Source organism: Ursus americanus, chromosome 5 (assembly GCF_024610735.1).
Source record: "Ursus americanus isolate L20-20 chromosome 5, mUrsAme1.1.p, whole genome shotgun sequence".
In the NCBI taxonomy this organism is placed as follows: domain Eukaryota; kingdom Metazoa; phylum Chordata; class Mammalia; order Carnivora; family Ursidae; genus Ursus; species Ursus americanus.
The window spans coordinates 71,161,118-71,184,628 of record NC_142131.1 but is presented as its reverse complement, the minus strand read 5'-3'; the positions used below and the strand labels follow the sequence as shown (position 1 = coordinate 71,184,628).

At 39.7% G+C, this 23,511-nt stretch overlaps 1 long non-coding RNA gene across 4 annotated transcripts in view; it reads right to left on the bottom strand.

Moving 5' to 3' along the window:
- LOC123790434 (uncharacterized) overlaps window positions 1-23,511 on the bottom strand; it is a 347,714-nt gene that overhangs the window by 285,798 nt on the left and 38,405 nt on the right. For all 4 annotated transcript variants that reach the window (XR_006779089.2, XR_006779088.2, XR_015724598.1 and 1 more), the window contains one exon: window positions 23,091-23,233. This is a non-coding gene — a long non-coding RNA (uncharacterized LOC123790434). The remainder of the gene's footprint in view (window positions 1-23,090; window positions 23,234-23,511) is intronic.

The following is a 23,511-nucleotide window of genomic DNA, read 5'->3' as shown; positions in this document are numbered from 1 at the left end:
TGTGGATTCTCGTTGGGATTAGAAATAAATGCTTCTGCAACATGAACCAATACTTCAAACAAGAAAGAAAAAAAAAGAGGCTATGGCAAGGAATCTAGCATCCTTATGATTAACTTTTCCCCAAAAGGAAAACAAAGTTTACCTTTTTTTGTTCCACTCGATAAACATACAATCAAGCAGTCCCTCTTCTGAGGCTTATCAGTGTGGTTAAGACCACATTTTACTAAGCCTTGTATTAAAAAATAACTAATTAACTCTACTCTCAAGACCCTTCAATTTTAAGAAATTTTATTCCATTAAGAGAAAATGTTTCTCTTGAGTCTGTTCTTCGAAGTGTCAAATCTTTTTCACAATGAATACCTTTAAACATATTTTCAATATCAGAAAACAGACTTTAAGTGAAATTTACCAAATAGTTTCTCATTAGGTTTGGAACAATGTATGTTATTCCAATGAAAGTCACATGCCCCCTTCCTTGCTAACACATTTCCTTCTGCATCTCAACTAAAGTTGATACATACTATGGAGAAGGGGTGTTCCCAGAGAGCTTCTGCTGCAGATGTGAGAGAAGAGAGATCCAGCTAATTGCAAACATTTCTCACTCAAACTTTTGATATTTTAATATGTGGATGCTTTCTCCCCCAACCATGCAAATTTCAGTTCGGTTCACATAAACGATGAGTCACTCAATAATAATTAGATAGAGAGAATGAATCCAAAATAAAGGTGAGTTCCTTCTCAACCATGCCCAGCATGGTGTCACATTCAGAAAAAATAAAAACATTAAATTTGATACCCATAAAACAGAGAAAGGCAATCTAAATCATTAATCCAGTCCTTTGAAAGATGCCAAAGGGATCACTACGCATTCTGCTCAACACCACTTCCAACCATCTGTGTGTAGAAGTAGCCCTCAGTATGAATGGTTGCACCAACCATTCTTCCAGGCTTACACTTGGGCCCACCCACAAATAGTTCCTCAACCTCAGCCCAATCTGGGTCCTCTCTCCCCATTATTCAGGATTTTTCTGAGCTAAGCCTTTCTTCCAATATTAACTCTTTACCCTTTCCAATGTAAATCTGATGCAAATTTAGCCTTTCTTAGTTCCTTTTGATTCCCATTTCTATCCATTTATGCTTTCAACCAAAGCCCACGCCCCTTGCTGCCACTGAGACAGGCACCAGTGGCCGGGACAGAAAACATAGCTGGAGCAGTTTCATGCTCTTTGGATTCCAGCCACAGTCTAAACCCTTGCAATCAATAGGGCAAAAGGCAGTCTCCTGACTTCTGCTCTTTCAGGACTTCCGAATCTCTAAATCCATCTATTAAATCCTCTCTAACTGAAATCCCTAGAACGGTTGCTGTGTTCTACCCTGACTCGACCAATATTAGGATTTATAAAGAACACAAAGCAAAAGGCAAGGAAAGTAGAAAATTTTCTTCAGGCATTTTGGGCACAAAGAAAACTGCAAAGTAAAGTTGGCATCAGCCATCAGGAACACACAAATCAAAACCACAGTGAGGTACCATTTCATACTCACTAAGCGGACTAGTGATCTAAGTCTCTGAATTTGACTCCAAAACTAGAAATCGTCAATAAAAATAGTGAGTAATTTGACTACATAAAACTTTTAAAAGATCTATGTAGCCAAAATAAAAAACATAGAACAAGATTCAAAGCAAACCATAAACTGGGGAAAATATTTGCAATATATCTGGCAAAAAGTTAATCTCCTTAAGCTTTAAAAAAAATGCCCTCAATTTAAAAACTAAAAGACTTATGCTCTAAAAGATATATAAACAGAGGATATGAATAGGAAATTGACAGAAGAGAAAATCCCAGAACACATGGGAAAAAATAAATGCAAATTAAAGAAACCACAACATACCACTTTCACCCATTTAACTATTAATTTTTTTTTTAAGAGCTAATAATACCCACATTTGGGGAGGGAGGAGAGGAAGGGACGTGTTCACATCTTTAGAGAGGGGAATTTCACTCTACATATCAAAAGTTTTCAAATGTTTATGCATTTGGCCCAGTAAGTTCATTCCTAAAAATGAATTCTAACATTGTTTATAAAAGTTTTTTTAAAAATTATATACCAGCCAAAAATCCATCAATATATGCATTAGGAAAAATATACTTTTAAATAACATCTATTAACATAAAAGGTAGGTGCTATATTAATAAGTGAAAAAAGGTATATTATAAAACTATACTCAGAATATAATTCTTTTTCTTTTTTTTTTTTTAAGAGAGAGTTTGTAAGAGCAGGGTCCCATGAGGAGGGAAGGGCAGAGGGAGAGGGAGAGAGAGAATCCTAAGCAGGCTTCATGCCTAGCATGGGGCTCCATCTCAAGACCCTGAGATCATGACCTGAGGCAAAATCAAGAGTTGGTCACTTAGCCACCCAAGCCACCCAGCACCCCCAGAATAGAATTCTTGTACTCAGAGAACACTCGTGACAATAGCAATAGTAATAGCTGACACTTATAAATATTCATTATGTGTTTGGCATTGTTATAAACCCATTGCTTACTTTAATTACCTCGCTTAATTTTTACAACAATTCCATGAAGCAGTTACTATTACTGTCTGTATTTTATAAGTGGGGAAAATGAGGCACCAAGGACACAAGTAGCTTGCCCAAGGCAAAACAGTATTTGGACCCAGGCAACCGGACTCCAGCTCAGACACTCTTAACCACAATGCTAATTTCTGAGTTATACGAGTATTAGAGTAGAGTAGAATAGATTAACTGTCGGTTTTTAGTAAGAAATTCCCCCCAAATATTAATAATGTTTGCTTCTGAGAAATACTATCATGGGTGATATTTATTTTCTTATGTTTATTACCTGAATTTTCTAAATTTTCAACAAGAAATGTAAACTTTCATTAGAGGAGGCAGAGTTCTTACAATCCAATCTTTCTAGTCCTTTCCTATCAATAAGTAAGAAGATAACTGCTCTAAAAACCACAACTTTGCCCCAAAAGAAAGACCACTCAAAGAAAGCCCAAGTATTATTTTAAATATTTGCTACCTAATCTTAAAAGCAAGGAAGTCCACCCTTCCGGATTTCAATGTTCTCTTTCACATGAAGAAGTAAAGGTGAACATAAGTGGGGAGGGTGCAGGAGAAGTGAGCCAGGGACATGGTTTTAATCTATCATGAGCTAGTAAAAACTTCATCTCCTTACAGAAGTTGTAAGTTATTTATTCATTCATTCTAATACTTAAATTCAGAAGTTTAGAAATTACATTAAGATCAAAATGGATCAAAGGGCCAGATGTTGCAGGCAGGATGACTAATCAAACAGAGCCTGGGTAATGTGCTCCACGCCTTGCTCGATGGGAAGTAATTACTCCAACATTAGCTTTACAGTGTTTAAACAACCATTTCATTATATTTTTTCTACATTGATTAAATTTTCTCGGCATTTCTAATGCATCATTACATCTGCATTGCATTTAGATAATGCATAGCATTGCTACCCATTAAAAAGTCCCTATTTTTTTTCATCACCTTAATAAATCTAATTTGGCTTTATTCACATAAAGTTTGATAAAAAGTTATTAATCCTCTTATGAATAGCATACCTTGGATGGAAACATCCCATCTATCATTTGGCCAAAACAGTTGTTCACAAAGTTATAAGTGGACCCCCAAGCATAGTCACCTAAAAGCATATGTGGTAAAAGAAAAATTGTAGCACAAACATCATTGGAAAACTACTGTCCATGCTTTCTATGACTGCTGAGAGGTGGATATGATAATCACGGGACCATCTAAGCCACTCTGCCTCTTGTTCCTAAATATATAGCCCGAGGAATCAAACACAGAACAACAACATTGAGAATAATAAACTCACATTTTTAGCCTTCTATTTCAATATTCACATTCACCCTCAACACATGGTTAGAGACTCAGGACATTTTAGCCCTTGCCCAAGTAAATGGGCTGTAAAGTAATCTCCAGAAGATATTAGCTAAGATGAAAACCTCAGCTAGGGTATCAGATATGCCAGGCAATCACTCATCGAAACTCAAACTGTGCTAAGTTCTCAGGAGAACTTCTTTTAAGCATTGCAAATAAATGGATCGCGTTGGTGAACTATTATGCGGTGACATTGATTCTGCCTTTTGAACGTAGGGTTTTGATAACAGAAACTCAAAAATCACTAAGCAAGTGCCCTTGGAAATCAGAAAAGGCAAGAAAGCAGGAGGTCTTAAAGAGAAAAAGAAAATCAACTGAAATCAAGTCACCATATTCTGCATTTGCATTGGAGATGCTGATACTGGGAATGGAGTGGAGAGAGCAACCCCTCACTTAAGTCTTGGGGCAGAATGAAGCATTGAAAAAACCAATTCCAAGTGTTTGGATTGTCCCTCATGAGTCAACGATTCACTGTTCAAATCTATGCTGCTATTCACTCACTGAAACATGAACCACCAGTATTCACTTCCATAATGGGGGGGGGGGAACACCTGTGAATTACAGAATTTACTAAAACCAAGTTCAAAGTCATGTATTCAGAGCCCTGAACCTTCCCCTCCCACACATCCCTCTCTTCTGTTCCCCCTTCTCCACTACTTCCCCTAGTTCTTGAGGACCCCCCAGGGGGCCTCTGTCTACAACTTACCTGAGAGTCCTGCTTGGTCTACTCCACTTCATCCCATCACTTGTTGAACAAGGTATGAATCCTAACATAATGACAGTAATTCCACTCAATTCTGTGAAATTTAATGTCCACTAAGCTAATGACCAGTGATGGGCAAGGGAGTCAAGGACAGGTTGCATATTCTTAAATGATAAAATCTCTTACGTAGAGATGAACTTGGCTCTAAACCTAGCAACTTAAGTAAGTAATAATGGAATCTTTAAGGTATGAGAAGTCTCAGAATTATGAGAGTGATATGATCAAGTATTTTATGGCTCTTTCCTATATTATTTCATCATAACTTTGCTGTATTATTTCCCATCTCAACAAATAATCCCTTGACCCACATCTCTCCGCAGCTTGGCCCATTTCTCTCCTCCCTTCATAGAAAAGCTTTCTACAGATCTCATCTATCTGTTCTGATCAAGTTTTTGTCCTCCACTTCATTAGAAAAGACTTCTATCAAGGTAACCATAAACCTCCATCCTAACAAAGCCCTTTTTCTGCCCTCATATTAGTCAATCTCTGAGAAGCATCTGCCACAAGTGAATGCCCCCTAGGTGTGAGGACATTTCAGTACTCAGTTGTGGGCCCCCCTCTTCTCTGTCCACTCTCCCCCTAGGTGATCCTATCTCAGAATGTCTCCTGCTGTACCTTTTGATTAAATGTATAGGAGCAATGAGTCAGTACTGGGAGGACTCTACGGAAATACTGTGATGTATTAACTTATAAACTTCCTGTAAATACTTCCTTCTCTTCAGTCAAGTTATACCAGGATATTATCTGAGTCTCATAATAGGTTGAACATCACGTGGCCCACAAAATCTCCTAGGAGATCCAGCCAAGACATCTCTAGTCTTCCCCACACTTTTATCCTATTTCAGAATCCTAATGGATGGGCCATGATGACTCAAAAACGCAGACAGTATTATCAGTCTCTAGATTTAGTCCTCACATCTTTCAAATAGGGACCTCCTTTATATGAGGTTCTAATAAGGATTAAGCAAAGAAAGCTCAAAACAAAAATTTTGCACATATAGGCACTCAAATAAATGCTCATTCCTTTGACTCTTACAAATGTGAATTTTGAAGAGAAAAATATCTCTAGCCAACGTGATCACGAAAAGCTTAAAGAAACAGCTAGCATTAAGATGGATTTCGAAAACTGGATAGAATTTCAAAAAGAATTCATGAACAAATGCATGAAAGAGAATAACAAAGGAAACATGGAGAGAGATAAGTGTATGAGATTGGCTGGGGCACAGAGCTAGAGGTCAGACTAATTCAGGAAGGATATATAAAATGCCAGAGTTTCTCTCATCCATCCTCATAGAACCTTAGAGTCCCAAAGCTGCAGTCCAGACCTATAATATCTGCTGACAGGGCTCCATGACACCAACTTACCTCTCTGATCACAGCCTGTAGCCATGACTATGATTCTTGCCAACTCTTCAGCTTAGCCATCCTGACCTCCTCTTCTTGCCTGCTTTTGTGGTCTTTCCAGATCATTTGTCCTATTTAGTGCTCTACCATGCTCTAATCCCAGCCCTTTCTCAGGTCTGCCCTAACCTATCAGCAACCAAGTCATTCCCTTGCCTCTTCAGAAAGTGAATCCTAAAGAGAAAAATAACTCTGGTCCAACAGCACAGAGCCCACCAGTAGGGAAGCAAGCACAATGACCCCTGTTTGAGGGAGAAATTGTCTGATCTCCAATAAAAGGACAGGAATAATGGCACGCACGTGTGTAGTAGAAAAAAAGTAAGAATTTAAAATTAATCGAATGGATTGGATATAGCTCCAAAAATGAGAGTGAGGCCCCTGGAGTAGAAAAAGGGCAACAGAAATAGGGAAATGAAACCAGGGAATGAAAATGAGCTTAGCTCTGTAACACTTTTCTTATTTCCTAATACCCAGCAAATATTCAATAAATATTTGTTGATTGATTAAATAAAAGAGGTTTGAGCTCTGACTGATGAAGTTTTGCTTATTTGCATTACAATACATCATAATCTCCAGACCTAACTGTTTACATTTTTAATTTGAACCCGAAATGCAGCTGTCATTTTAGCACACCAAATCAGACTAACAACAACTATTTGCTACCTGGCTTTGTTCTCACATCAACTCTTTTGGAAATGTGCAAGAACATCCCATTCATTGTAGTGGGAATGTTAATGAATGTAACTGATCTCACCTGGAATACAGAGACACTCCTGTAAAGCCAGAAATATAAAACCACTAAGCCTAGAAAAACATCCATTTTTCAGTATTGAAGGAAGGGATTTCTGAACTGCAGGACTTCACATCTCAGAGTAAAAGCACTTATTCTTTCCAGGCTCAATGGCTAAACTTAACCTGGAATCCAGAAACATTCCCAATAAGGAATCCTTAGGTTTCACCAATTGTGGTAAAAGGTAGGTTTGACGGTGGTTGTACTTAGATTTTTTTTGTACCACTTTTTAAATTGTAGCTCGAGTAGTGAGCTTTATTTGAAGTGATAAGAAACTCAAAATAATATTATTAAGGATTAAATTTTTAAAAGCCACATGGATCCTACTGGAAAGAGGAAGAAAGAAAGAAAGAAAGAAAGAAAGAAAGAAAGAAAGAAAGAAAGAAAGAAAGAAAGAAAGAAAGAAAGAAAGAAAGAAAGAAAGAAAGAAAGAAAGAAAGAAAGAAAGAAAGAAAGAAAAAAGAAAGAAAGAAAGAAAGAAAGGAAGAAAGAAAAGGGAAGAAAGAAAGAAAGAAAGAAAAGGGAAGAAAGAAAGAAAGAAAGAAAGAAAGAAAGAAAGAAAGAAAGAAAGAAAGAAAGAAAGAAAAGGAAAGGAAGAAGGAAAGAAAAGAAGGGTTTAATTAAACAAGAAAGCCATTACACTGATGTGGGTGTAATGCTGTGGTAGCCTACATAAGCTAACCAAAATCTAAGCTTGTAAATAAATGTCTCAAGGTTATCCAGTCAAAATGTTTAGGACAACCAATCACAAACAGCCAACTAGACGTTAAGCTGCAGCCACCAGTCAAATTCCTTTCTTTCTTTCCCACTCTATGTAAATCTTTCCTCTGGCTTCTGTCAGGGGAGCACTCCCTACCACTTCTGGTTTGGCCTTAATCTAAAACTACTTTATTGCTAAAAAATGCTAACCATCATAAGAGCTTTCAGTGAGTTGTAAATTCTTTTGCTAGTGGATGGTCTTTCCTCCATGCTGCTGACTGATCAAGCTGTGGCAATTTGTTAAAATAAGACAACAGTGACGTTTGCTGCACTGAGTGAGACTTCCTTCAGGAATAATTTCTCATAGCAGGTGATGCTGTTTGATAGCATTTTACCCACACTAGAACTTCTTCCAAAATTGGAGTCAATCCTCTCAAACCCTGCTACTGCTATATCAGCTAAGGGTATGTCATGTTCTAAATCCTTTGTTGTCTTTTCAACAATCTTCATGGCATCTTCACCAGGAGTAGATTCCATCTCAAGAAATTACTTTCTTTCCTCATCCATAAGAAGAAACCCCTTGGGGCGCCTGGGTGGCACAGCAGTTAAGCGTCCGCCTTCAGCTCAGGGCGTGATCCCGGCGTTATGGGATCGAGCCCCACATCAGGCTCCTCCGCTATGAGCCTGCTTCTTCCTCTCCCACTTCCCCTGCTTGTGTTCCCTCTCTCGCTGGCTGTCTCTCTGTCGAATAAATAAATAAAATCTTAAAAAAAAAAAAGAAAAGAAAAAAAGAAGAAACCCCTTATCCATTACAGTTTTATCATGAGATGGCAGCAATCAGTCCAAACTTCAGGATCCACTTCCAATTCTAGTTGTCCTACTGTTTCCACCACATCTGCAGTGACTTCCTCCACGGAACTCTAGAACCCCTCAAAGTCATCCACGAGCAGTGGAATCAACTTCATCCAAACTCCTGTGAATGCTGATATCTCAACCTCTTCTCATGAATCACAGATGTGCTTAATGTTATTTAGAATGGTGAATCCTTTCCAGAAGGTTTTCATTTTACCTTGTCCATATCCATCAAAGGAATCACTACTGATGGCAGTTATGGCCTTATGAAATGTATTTCAGTAAGACTTCAAAGTCAAAATGACTCCTTGAGCTCTGGGCTGCAGAATGGATGATGTGTTAGCAGGTCCAAAAACAACATTAGTCTCACCTTACATCTTTATCAGAGCGTTGGGTGACCAGGTGCATTGTCAATAAGCAATAATATTTTGAAAGAAAAAATTTTTTTTCTGAACAGTAGGTCTCAAGAGTGGGCTTAAAATATTCAGTAAGCCATGTTGTAAATAGACGTGCTGTTATACAGACTTTGCTGTTCCATTTACAGAGCACAGGCAGAGTACATTTCGAGCCATTTTTAAGAACCCTAGGATTTTCAGAAATGGTATATGAGCACAGGCTTCAACTTAAGTCACCAGCTGCATTAGCCCCTAACAGAAAGTCAGCCTGTCCTTTCAAGTTTTGAAGCCAGGCATTGACTTCTCCTCTCTAGCTATGAAAGTCCTATATGACATCTTCTTCCAATAAGGATAAGGTATTTTCTTCCAATAAAGCTCCTACATCACCACTTGCTGCTCCACCTTCTTTCACGTGATGGTGGCTTCTTTCCTTAAACCTCATGAACCAAACTCTGCAGCTTCAAACTTCTCTTCAGCAGCTCCCCCACCTCTCAGCTTTCACAGAGTTGAAGAGAGTTAGGGCCTTGCTCCAGACTAGGCTTTGGCTTAAGGGAATGTTGGGGCTGGTTTGATCGTCTATCCAGACCACTAAGTTTTTCTCCATATCAGCAATAAGGTTGTTTGAACTTTCTTATCATTTGTGTGTTCACTGGCATAGCACTTTTAATTTCCTTTGAGAACTTTCCCTTTGCATTTACAACCTGGCTAACTATTAGGTACAAAAGGCCTAGCTTTGGGGGCACCTGGGTGGCTCAGTTGTAAGCATCTGCCTTCGGCTCAGGTCATGATCCCAGGGTCCTGGGATCGAGACCCACATCAGGCTCCTCCGCTGGGAGCCTGCTTCTCCCTCTCCCACTCCCCCTGCTTGTGTACCCTCTCTCGCTGTGTCTCTCTCTGTAAAATAAATAAAATCTTTTTTAAAAAGAGACCTAGCTTTCAGCCTGTCTCAATTTCATCATGCCTTCCTCACTAAGCTTGATTATTTATAGTTTTTAACTTAAAGTGAGAAATGTGAAACTCTTCCTTTCACTTGAACACTTACAGGCTATTACAGGGTTATCAATTGGCCTAATTTCAATATTTTCGTGTCTGAGCGAATAGGGAAACCTGAAGAGAGGGAGAGACACAGGTGAACATCTTGATGATGGAGCAGTCAGAACACACACAACATTTTTCAGCTAAGTTCATGGTCTTATATGAGCGAGGTTCCTGGTGTCCCCAAATAATTATAGTAGTGACCTCCAAAATCACTGATCACAGACCACCACAACAAATATAATAATGAGAAAGATTGAAATAATGTGAGAATGAGCAAAATGTGACACAGAGACACGAAATGAGCAAACACTGTTGGGAAAATGGTGCCAAAGACTTGTTGGATGCACCTTCAATTTGTAAAAAAAAAAAAAAAAAAAAAAAAAAATAGCGGTATTTGTGAAGCACAATACAATGAAGCGAAATAAAACCAAGTACCCCTATATTTTGAAGTGTTTTCAATCTGTGTTTTTTTCCCTGATGATTTTACTCCCTTTCCTATTTGTCATATATTTCTAAAAATTGCAACAACCTCCTCCAGAACAGAGGACCCTGCATCTCACGATGTGGTCTGATTAGGGTACTTAGTTTTGCCTACCAACTCTCCTGGACAGGGAGCTTCAGAAAGGATGCTAACACATGCCTCACACAAGGTAGGCACTCCAGAAATGAGACAGCTTCATGGAGGAATAGATGAAAATGGCTATGTTCTGAAGCAAATGAACTTCAAACGACACATCATACATACTCTGGGTTTCCAAACTTCAGTTACCTGCATTCTACCCTAGTATTTTCATATTGCTCACTGTCTGTACTAAATACGATTTCTTTGAAAGAAAGTGTCATATGACTACCAAAAATGGAAAGCCAGTATCAGCTGATGGAAGTAGACAACAACTATGAAAGCAAATACAATAAATGTTCGATTTCTTTACTTGGTGGATGGTTGCATGAGAATTTGCGTTGAAATTATTTTTTGTCACCGTTTTATTGAGATGTAATTCACATACCATACAATTCACTCTTTTACAATATGCAAACCAATGGATTTTAGTATATACAAAGACTTTTCTACCCTTATGCACCCAAAAGTCTTCTCAGTCCAAGACTGGGATTGCTTTGCTGTTCAAGTCCAACAAGTCTTGTTGCCTGGCTCTCTCCTTGAAGAAGATGAAATTTAGATTGCAGTGAATATCTGTAAATCAGATATTCCGTACTGTGGCTGTAAATCTTAATCAATTAAATCAGGTTTCAGTGGGTACTTGCAGTACTGGGTAGAATAAAGGAAAGAGTCCTGCATTTCCTTCCCTGACATCAGTTTTGAAGTTCACACTGTATGCATTTCCCTTTCCTCATGCAGAATCATAGGCGAGTGACAATTCTACATCATAGAAGATTCCAAACATCAGTCCCCAGTGGGACCCTGATTAGAGTATTTCTTTCCCTTTGGTGGGTAAAATCCAGTCTTCCTTAGTTCAAGTATATGCATCAAACACTAAGCTGTTAGAGTCCACCTGTCAAGGATCACAAGTTCTCTGATTAAAAAATAAAGCCCATTCATGGAACTAGGGCTTGCCTGCCAGCAGGCTCTTTGCCACAGTTATTATGAAAACTGGCAAAGAAGTGGGCAGAAAATCATTCTTCACCTTAACAGATGAGTCTCCCCTCACAAAATAGATGAATTTTGAACACCTTCTTAGACTCATAAAGGCAAAGGTACAGGGAATTTTATGGAAAATGCTGACCTCCTAAGAATTAGTTTTTAAATTGAATTTTCTACTCTTCAGACATTTGATAAACCCCTTGCCTCTCCCATTGAAGGCCATGCCAGAAAGTAACATATATGATTATTCACATTGATCACCCACCTGGGCCATGGTTGACTCCTGCCAAGTTTATATCTGAAGTTCAACTCCAAATGAAAATGTTCAGTTATTAGGAAATAACTTACAAATGAACATCCTCTACTTTTAAAAATGCATCCCAAGTTTAATTTTTCTTTGAAATTCCAAATGGACTATAATTTAATAAAAACCAGACAATTGAACACACAAATGCTGGGGGAAAGGGCAGAGGATTTTAGTAGCCACTCAAGAGGACTGGGCATGGAACTAGGTTCTCCTGCTGCAAGTCCTGTCTCTGTCGTCAAGTGTAATGCAAGTTCCTGACATTAAGGTTGTGAGCGCCAAGGCATCCATTTCAAAGACACCCATCTCGAGTAAACATGCTGTCAGCTATAGCACCCAGCTACTCGCAAACCAACTAGACATCCCCAAGCATGAAGTTCCCCTTTTAGAAAGCCCTGGGAAACCTAGATAACTGACCACTTGAGTGACCCCACTCCTTCCTTCTTGCTCCAAATTCCTGCTCTTCTGTTTTCAATTTGCTAATAAAGAGTGAACCCTCAAAACCCTAACCCTTGACCCTAAGAAAAGTGGGGCCCCGAGTCCAAGCTCCCTCTCTCTCCCTACCCTTGACTTCAGCCTCTCTGTGTGGTCCTCAGGCATGCCATGGGCCCTATGGGACCTGTAATGAGCCTTGCTTTTTCTAAGTTCCCTGATGGCGTTGCTGAGGCACATCCTGTAATCATAAGAACCACAAGGGTCGGTCCAATGTCAGCTCTGATCCAGGAAATGTCTGTGAGGCTTGCCACAAGGAACACAGGCTCAGGAAAGTGCCTCAGGTATTTCTAGCTGAAATCATGTCTATCAACGGGTTGAAACAGACACGAGTCACTCTCTAACTTCTTTGAATTAGAATTATATAATCCTCTGAGGGACGCCTGGGTGGCTCAGTCGGTTAATCGTCTGCCTTCGGCTCAGGTCATGATCCCAGCGTCCTGGGATGGAGTCCCGCAATCGGGCTCCTTGATCAGCAGGGAGTCTCCATCTCCCTCTGCCTACGGCTCCCCCAGCTTGTGCATTCTCTCTCTCTCTGACAAATAAATAAATACAACCTTTAAAAAAAAAAAGAACTTATATAATCCCTTGACATGAGAAAAAGACGATCGCTAATAAGCAGTTTAGCCTGGGATCAGCAATGGAATTGACATCACAGCTGATTTCTATTAAGTGAATTAATGAGTTTTGATAATACATTCTATATCCAAGGTATGTTTATATTTGTTTATAAGTTACTACATAGAGATTTACAATTGTGGAGTCACATTTGACATTTGAGCAACATAAGTGAACCTGAGGTGTGATGGATAATTGAAATATATTTCTGAAATGCAAAAACAATATAAACACAAATTTAATGTGATAAATACATGCAACCATACCTAAGAGATACACCTTGTCTAATAAAATGTGTTTCAGGAGCCAATACTATTTCTATACTTTAAAGTATAATGGGAAACTATAGACATAACTTCAAAAGAAAACATTGTGGGATTTTCACAATCAGCTCATGTTCATTTTAAGAAGCAATGTGACTGTCAGTCACTCATGGGCATATCTGGGTTCTTGAATGTCTCCTTTATCCTATTTACCATCCACATAACCTGGACCTCAAATTTAGCACAATTTGCAGTTCAGTTTTAACTTTCTGTTTCCAACATTCTTACACCTCGGTATTGCTGTTTTCTGAAATGAATTTATAATCTATGCATACAAATCAAACATCAGACAAAATTCTCCACACTTCAGGCCTATTTTAATTCCCCTTTCTAAAAACTAGTTTAAATGTGCCATGCAACAATAATGCCAACTAATGTCACAATCTGGCACTTTGCAGCTGTATTGGTTGAATGTATGTTTACACTCTTTAAAATGCTGTCTTTCCACATGTATGTTTGCTGATGGCTTAGAAACCAAATGATTAGCAAACCAAATCTTTAAAGACACTGGAGAAAAGAGCCTATCATCTAGTACCTTTTCAGAATATGAGCCCCACAGGTAACTTCAAAAACTCCAAACTCTGATGGGGACTCCAGCTTAGATTTCATTTTCAAGGGAATGTAATGTGGCGTGATATTATTATCAGTTCCCTACTTGGATAGCTTTTCCAAGTATGGGAGCTTTTAACTTTCCAGCCAACACAGTCTTATTTTTTCCTCTCACAAAAACAGGAGCTACAAATCACACCCTGAATTTCTATTCCTTGATCCCGTCCTGGCCTCCAGCCTTTTGCCTCTTATGAGATTTAACACAACTCATCCTTCTGACACGTCCAGTCCTTGCTAAATACATAGAGGAGGGTACTTGAGCCACTGTGGCTCAACATCCACAGCAATCTTTGGGGTAGGAAGCCAATCAGGGTTCCTTGGGAATCCCGGTTTCTGGAAGCAGCAGCCCTCTGTCTCCACCATGTCAATGTGAGGAGGATCCCTTCAGCAATTTCAAGGTATTTATACAAGAAGATCTTTTCAAAACAAAAGTATTGGCCCAAGATCAAAGCAAAGTCATAACTAAAGACCCATAGTCTTGAAGTGACACAACAAGTCATGCTTAAGAAATCAAAAAGACTTCCGTGAGAGAGAGGTAATCACAAGAGAACATGGGATGTTAGAAAGTGTTGGGAGGGGGCACACAGCTAAAGGAAGTGAAAACAAAATGTACAGAGAGAACCAGAAAGGAGCACTTAGAACCTCTAGGTTATTCTATGTGGGCCAGCAACACAATTTTGGACCCATATTCAACTTCCTTGGCTGGCCAGGCTAGGTTTTCACACACTGAGCTGGCAATCTTCAAGGACAATTGTCCAGCTTTCTGTTCAGAGGAAATGCACCTCTATCTCTCTCCACCCCAGCTTCTCTCTGACAGTTTGAAAATTCTAGGCAGGCAGCTTTTGTCTACTGAAGAATGAAGATAGTATAAAGCGCCTGCCATATTGGAAAGCAGTTTGAAATGTGAGGTTGTCCAACTGGCAAAGGCATTTTGCAAAAAGGCATTTTTCAAGACTGGCACTGGAATTGGGTTGTGAATTTCTACTTCCAGTTTCAGCAGTTCCCCCCAAGAGAAAGTGCTTCTATACCACCGCCCTGTATGACCATCACCTTCACAAGCACAGCTGGTTCCCACCAGATACTGGGGCCGATGTCTAAGAATTTCAATTAGCCAAAACAAACTGTGATATTACAAAAACCTTACAAATTGAAACAACAGTGCTTCTTACCACTTAATTATATATACATTAGCCATTTGAATAGCTATACCTTGCTCTTCACCAGCTCCTTCCATCTCTTGTATTGTTAAGTCAGCCCTGATGGGCACTAGTCGTTTAGAAGGCATGCAACTCCCCAACCGCCATCTGCTCTTTCCACAGTTGCTGCCATTGCTCAGGGTGGCAGCCACCCAGGACGGTAGGATGGCATAACTAGAGGGCAAATTAGGCTCTGGGGAATAGAGCCAGGTAGTTTCCAACTCTTCATGAGGCTGATTGTAATTGTAGGCAGGGCAGTAATAGGAAGAAGTGGGGAGGTAATGAGAAACGAGCAGGAGAGAAAGAGCCAAAAGCCTGACTTGTGGCCACAAAAACCACAGCCCTCTGTTAAGCTGGAGGTCAAGGAGGCTTCTGCATCAGAGAAGCCCTCCAAGAGGCCAATGCCAGAACAAAGAGCAAGTTCCACATTCAAAGACTGCAATTTAGGGCAAATGGGAAATACATGTGTCCTTGGGAAGACCCGCTGACAAACCAGAGCTGGACAGGTCTGGAGTCTGTACAGAGGAAATGTTTTCCAACTTAGCCAGGGAGAAATGTCCAGGGGAGACTCAGGCCTTGAACAGAAGAGGCCCAAGGTATGAAATATTAAGAAAGGGGTGCCAACCAAGAGTGCCAAGAGGGGAGGGCACACACGCAACAGAATGGCAACAGGGAGCAGGACCAAGGGCCGCAGGGTACTAGACAGAGGTATTAGGTAGATGAGGAATCAAGCTTGTAGCTGTGGGACCACAGGTTCGTGTCAAAGACTCAGATGAAGATTCTAGTTCTACCCCCACATACTCCAGACCTTCCCTCTCTCCTCCTTGTTTCTCCTCCAGTCTGTTTTCCCAACCTCCATATTGGCATAGAAGTTGCCTCCCCATTCTCATACCCCTCATTCCTTCCTCTTCTCTCCTTTCCTCTCCTTTAATGCTTTCTCTCCTTCTCTCTCCACTTTCACTCTTCGTTGCTGTAATTTCACAGATGACGAATTGTGACACATTGTTCTAATAGGGAGAGTAGGAGAGAAGCAGAGGTAACAAATTAAGGATACTGAAGTGAGCACAATTCGTTCTACTCTCCTAGGATTTCAAAAGCCATAGACTTAAAACATACTTATAAGGCTATTTACATGTTTTCCCAGCTCAAAGTCCAGGGCATACACATTACCATTATTTATTCCACCAGCCACGGCTCTGAGAATCACACCCGTGAACATTTCCACACAGCAGCTCACCCACAGCTTAGAAATTAAGTAGACTTCACACTTAGAGGCCATCCTCCCAGAGTTCCAAAGCATGTCAAATGTGAATGTCAAATAAAGCAATGTTCTTTAAAAAAAATTATTTATTTATTTATTTATTTGAGGGAGAGAGAGTGTGTGTGTGAGAGAGAGAGAGAGCACAGACAAGGGGGAGGGGCAGAGGGAGAAGCAGACTCCCTGCTAAGCAGGGAGCCTGATGTGGGACTCGATCCCAGGACCCCAGGATCATGACCTGAGCCAAAAGCAGACGCTTAACGGACTGGGCCACCCAAGCTTTCTGAAGCAATTTTTCTTGCATCATTTCTTCTACTGGTTTTCATGCTTTGAAGTCTGATCCTTTGGTTTAATAATTCAATGGACTGAATGCTTTTGTCTCCCCCAAATTTATGTTAAAACCCTGGACCCCAGTGTGATGATATTAGGAGATGGGATTTTTGAGAGGCAATTATAAAGGCGGAGCCCTCAGGAATGGTATTAGTGCCCTCCTAAAAGAAACCCCAGAGAACTCTGTAACTCTTTCTGGAGATGAACGCACAGTGAGGAGACAGCCATCTATGCACCAGGAAGCAGGCTCATCAGATAAAGAACCTGCCTGTGCCGTGATCTTGAACTTCCAGTCTCCAGAATGGTAAGAAATAAATGTCTGTTGTTTGTCTAAGCCAACCAGTCTATGGTATTTTTGTCATAGCAGCCCCAATGGAAGGAGACAATCACCTATGTTTTCTTCTGTGTGTCTTGTATGTTCATATCTTACACTAAACTCTTTAACCTTTCTGGGATTTATTCTGATAATATGAGGTGGAAGAGAAGAAGACTAACTTTAACTGATTTCCCCAATACTCTTTGTGAATGAATCTATTGCTTTCCCATTGGTTTATAATACTCCATTATCATCTTTGTAGTTTTGTTGCGGTTAGACTAATATTCTCTTAAAGAATGATATAAAATTATTCCCTCATTCTGTAGTTACCAAAGAGAATGAGAATTTCAAAGAACCAGCTCCTGGTTTCATTGATCTGTTCTATTGTTTGTTTGGTTTGTTTTTTAGTTTCTGTATCATTTATTTCTTTTCCAATCTTTATTATTCCCTTTCTTCTGCTGGTTTGGGTTTTGTTGGTTGTTCTTTTTCTAACTGTTTCAGGTATAAGGTTATGTTATTAGATTTTTCTTGTTTCTTGAGGTAGGCCTGTATTGCGATAAACTTCCCTCTTAGAACTGCTCGTTTTTGTTTCCATGTACTTTCTGATTTCTTCTTTGATTTCTTGGTTGACTCATTCGTTGTTTAATAGCATGTTATTTAACCTCCAGGTTACGTGTGTGCTTTCCAGATTTTTTCTTACGGTTGATTTCCAGTTTCATTGCGTTGTGGTCAGAAAAGATGCATGGTAGGACTTCAATTTTTTGAATTTGTTGAAGCTGGTTTTGTGGCCTCCTATGCGATCTATTCTGAAGAATGTTCCATGTGTACTTGAAAAGAATGTGTATTCTGCTACTTTAGGATGGAATGTTCTGAATATAGTTGTTAAATCCATCTGATCCAGTGTGTCATTCAAAGCCACTGTTTCCTTGTTGATTTTCTGTTTGGATGATCCCATCAACGTAAGTCGGGTGTTAAAGTCCCCTACTATTCTTGTATTGTTATCAATTAGTTCCTTTATGTGTGTTATTAACTGTTTTAGGTATTTGAGTGCTCCCATGTTGGGTGCATAAATATTTATAACTGTTACATCTTCTTGTTAGATTGTCTTTATTATTATATAGTGTCCTTCTTTGTCTCTTTTCACAGTCTTTGTTTTAAAGTCTAAATTGTCCAATATAAAGTATTGCTATTCCAGCTTTCTTTCGGCATCCACTTGCATGATAAACATTTCTCCATCCCCTCACTTTCAATCTGTGGGTGTCTTTAGGTCTGAAATGAGTCTCTTGTAAACAGCATATAGATGGGTCTTGGTTTTTTTAATCCATTCTATTACCCTATGTCTTTTGATTGGAGCATTTAGTCCATTTACATTCTGGGTAGTTATTGATAGATACACACTTCTTGGCATTTCATTACTTGTTTTGTGGTTGTTTCTATAGATTTTCTCTGATCCTTTCTTGTCTTTCTCTCTTTCGTGGTTTGCAGGGTTTCTTGAGTGATATACTAGGCTTCCTGACTCTTTATTTTTTGCATATATATTACTTTTTTTTAATTTGTGGTTACCATTCAGTTTATATATAACCTCTTCTGTTTAGAGCGGTCCATATTCAGCTGATGGTCACTTAATTTTGAACTCATTCTTTATTCCTCTTCCCTTCACGTTTCAACTATTTGGTATCATATTTTACATCCTTTTCTTACACCTCTGTGTTTATAGCGCATCATTTACAATAGCCAAATTATGGAAGCAGCCCAAATGTCCATTGATTGATGAATGGATAAGGTAGAGGTGGTATATATATACAAAGGAATATTATTCATCCATTAAAAAGAATGAAATCTTGCCATTTGCAATGACATGGGTAGAGCTGAAGAGTATAATCCCTAAGTGAAATAAGTCAGTTAGAGAAAGATTACCATATGATTTCAAACACCATATGACTTCCTTCATCTGTTGAATTCAAGAAACAAAACAAACAAAGGGGGAAAAAAGAGAGAGAAAGGCAAACCAAGAAACAGACTCTTAACTCTAGAGAACACACTGGTTCTCTAGAGGGGAAGTGGGCAGGGGGTTACCTGAGGGGAAGTGGGCAGGGGGATGAGGGAAATAGCTGATGGGGATTAAGGAGTGCACTTGTGATGACCAGTGGGTGTTGTATGTCAGTGATGAATCACTATATTGCACACCTGAAACACTTATAACACTATGGTGACTGTACTGAAATTAAAATAAAATAATTTAAAAAAGAAAATGAGAATTTCAGGGAGTTCCTGGTCTGCCTCTACAACCACCACCACAGAATTAATATCATTTATAGCTGTGCTTAGCAAAATGCATAAAGGATAGTATTCCCACGAGAAGTGTGGTTGTTTTCAGATCTGTGAGAAGCCCTGGGTTGCCACAAATGGAATCCAGAACAAATGTAAACACTCTTGTTACTTTCTGGGTTTTATGTCCTTGGAAGAACTCAAAGCCAGGTGGCTAAGACGATATAAAGCAGCTACAGAGAGAGTCCTTCTCACTCTGCAACAATTGTGTTCTTTGCAGGAGACATCCAACCGATACCCTTCATTTAGGTTTTGTTGGCAGTGTTCCATGCCTCTGCAATCTGCTTAAAAGAGACAAATCAAATTCTATGTCACGGGAAGTTGTTCTCAGCCACGACATGGTACTAATTTCATCTAGATGGACACTAGTTGTCTGTCAGATCCTTGTGCTGAGACTCTTGGCTGTCTGGAAGCAGGAAAATGCAACAGGATGCCTAAGGGCCTGGAATATGAAACCATCTCCCCTTTCCAGGTTCTTAAACAGTCTAAGCAATTACATTATTGTATACAACAATGTAAATATCAAAAAGAAAAGACAACTTCAGAGTAGAGAGTAAATGAGCTTGCCCATGAATGTTTTTGTTCTTAATAGAAACATCACTGTACTCTGGTAGAAAGACCAGTTTAAAAAAAAAAAAATAGGCTTGGACTCCCTGATAAATTCCCCTGGGTAGATGAAACACAGGTTACCGAGCACAAAGTGATGGTTACTGACTGTGTTAAGAGAATCTGAAATCATTATGGTTTAAAAATGAAATTCACATTTCATGTAAAAAGAAAATTCAAACTAGTCTGTAACTGAGAGACAAAACAGTCCCCAGAGAAAATTCCTATCAAGATCTGCAAATCATTTTGTCAATTATGACTTTTACTCTTCAAAGTCGAGTTTCTCAGTCTCCTTCAGTACCCAGAATTAATTAAATAGTCCCTCCCTTTCTTCCACACTTCAAACGCAGTGTAATTTATAACCATATTTTTGTCGTGTGTGTGTGTGAAAGAGAGAGCATGTGTGAGAGACAGAAACAGAGTTTGATTGATTCATTAATTAATTCTGAGAATTAATTCAGGTTTCTACTATGAACTATACCTCATGATTTGAAAATAACCCCAACAGTATGATGAGAATACCGTTCCAATTTCTACACAACAGAATATCACCTAAAGATTAAAAAACCAGAGAGAGAGAGAGAGAGAGAGAAACTCTCCAAACTCCAAATTCACAGAACAAATTGTGAGTATTTGTATCCCAGCAAATGGAGCCTTTACTTTCTAGAAGTCTCACTGCTGGGTTCCTTTAAGTAACAAATTTCCCTTGGAGCCTTTAAAACATATTTACATTTCCAAAAATTCAATTGACAAATAATTTTTCACATAAACAGCTGTTGCACAAGGTAAAGCAAACTTTCACATATGTTTACCTTCAAACCATATCGTTTAGACTTAAATGTGCTGAAATTCTGGAACATCATTTTCTCAGAAAGATCGTTGATCTTAGAAGGGAGGTTTGCAGGGAGGGTCAGCTAAACACTTCTGGGAGGGGTGGAAAGGCGGAAGTGTGGAGAAAGCGGCTTCCTATGGCTGGTAACAGCAAAGCTTTCCTCCCTGGCCCACTGAGCTCTATGTTGACAGACAAAGTGGCCGGGAGCAGAACCAGCAGAGCAGCCCACAGAGCCATGGATAGGTTAGACCGTAGATCGTCATAGCCAGTGGAAGCAAGCACGATGAACCAACATATTCTGTCTTGGGCAAACGGTTATCCTCTGGGGACGCTGCAGAGGTAGCATAATAACAGAAGACAATGCCTTAATCTGAAGAGCTGTATGGACTAGCTATGTCCCTTCAAAATTCATATTCATATTCATATTCATTGAAGTCTAGTCCCCAGTGTGATGGTCTTAGGAGGTGGGCCCATTAGGAGGTGATTAAGTCACAAGAGTGAAACCCATCCTAAGGAGCCCAAGAGACCAGAGTTGTGTCTTTCTGCCATGGGAGCAGGAAGACAGCCATCCTTGAACCAGAAAGCCGGTTCTCACCAGATGCCAAATCTGCCAGTGACTTATGTTGGACTTCCAGCCCCCAGAACTGGGAGAAATAAATTTCTGTTGTTCATAAGCCCTGCAATCTACAGTCATGCGTTATAGCAGCCCAAACTCAAAGACAGGAGTGGTTCTTCAATGACGGAGCTGTGGACCCTAGTGATCCAGGAGAGAATGTAGTAACCTCATTAGTATTCGCTAAATAATGCCAAGGTGCCAAATGATCCTTGGGCTTAGCCTAGAAATTGGGGTGAGGAAAGTATGAGCTGGTGCAGCAGCTCACATTACGATTTCAGTACATAAGCAAAAGGCTAATTGTGAACAAATCCTAATACTGAAACGTGGCATGCCTGGCTCTCAGAACAAAGCATAAAACATGTCACGGCAAACATGACCAGCTCACAATCAAAAAAACAGCAGCTGCTCAAATAATGTACTGTTTGGGGAAAACACAGAAAAATGAGCAACTAGAATGCAATAGGAAAGCAATGTGGCTGGTGCTACGGGTGCCCAGAAGAAGATCCTCTGTTCCTACCTGCAGCCTTCGGAAGCCCTATATGCAATTAGCTAGAATTCTGTTCTCAAATACAGCATCTGTATTTTAAAGTTAAATGCATTGTCCATCAAGTGCACTGTTAGTATGATCTTTGGTGTCAGACCCTTCCTAAGAGGTGGATAGCCCCTGAGCATCTGAGCGAGGACCCAGAGTCCTGCTCCTCTTTCTCAGACCCAGGAGACTGGATTTGTGGACTCAAAATTCAGGGTCATTAAAGAAGCAACCTACAGACTCAGGGTAGAGGATGTGATCTTTTAAGTCAATATTCCGTTTCACAACCAGAAATCCATGAAGAGAGAAAAACCGTGGAAAACGGACAATTTTACAGCGATTGAGATGACACAAGTTCCTGGATAAGAAACCATTTAGTTCTTAAAAACAAACAAGCAACAGGTAGATCAAGCATTGAGACAAAAATATTAAAAAAAAAAAAAAAAGATATGGCAGCACACCCAAAGAACAACTAAGTGTTTCAAGTAGTGGGGAAAGATGTGCTAAATATTTACCTCCACCCACCACGTCAGCATTAGCAGTGATGATGTGAGCTCCTGGAGAGCAGGCACTGTGGGTGTGTCATGCTTGTATACCGAGAAGCACCTAGAAACTGCATTTCATATCAAAATTGCAAACTAAATGTCTGTTGAATGGAACAATATTGCTCAATTCCGTACTGTCGCTATTCAAATTGGAAGGAAGTAAAACAGAGCAAACTAATTTTCTATCCCTCTCCATATGCAACGCAGAACTGGTAAAGCACTATTGGAAGGGACAGGAAACTTAAATTCAGATACCTCACGGAAGGCCTGAAGCGAAGGAATAGATCTTCTTATCATATAGCATTTCCGTGAAAAAAATTAAGCAAGGAAACAAGCTTACATGTTAGGTTTTTGAAAGAACTATCCAGACTAGTGAACATTTACTGTCCTGGCATTGTTGCTGCCACAATGACACAACTTTCACTAGACGTGTGGTAGCCATTTCGACTTAGAGCAACCTGACGGAGGAAAACTACACATAGACCAGCCAGTGGAAATTCTTCCAGAGAGCAAGCTTCACCCGAGAAACTTCAGGTGTCCTGAGGCGTTAAATCAACTTTCTATAAAAAATAAATTCAAATTTTACATGATATTGTTATGCCTTTCCTTTGGGGGGAATTTCTTAGCTTGCTCAAAGCTTGTATCTATACATATTTTTTAATCTTGAATAAGCAACGATAGTAATTTTGCACCCTGAGCATGCAGTCTTACCATTTACCAAGAAGGGAGGTCCTCATTTGTGGCACTCACTGTTAGTTCTCCAGAACGCATTTCTACCATCCTCCTTGATAACAGGACCCCAGTGTTGTTCAAGCAGCCATGTTACAGGTCTCATGGGATGAGCAAGGATCCATCTGAAATCAATCAGGGAAACCCCATTGCTCTCAGCAAGTGGTTGGCCTACAAGTGGGCATATGCCCTCCTTCTGACCAAACAGACATAAAGGGAGTATTTTCTCCCACGATACAAAGAAAAAATGCAAAGACAAAGATCTCTCACCCCCTGTCTTCCATTCCTATTTTTGTGTGGGGATATGCTACCTAGAGTGGTGGCAGCCACCTTGCAACCATGAGGTGACAAGCCTGTGAAGGAAGGTCAATACACTCAGGCTGGCAATGTGGACACATGAAAT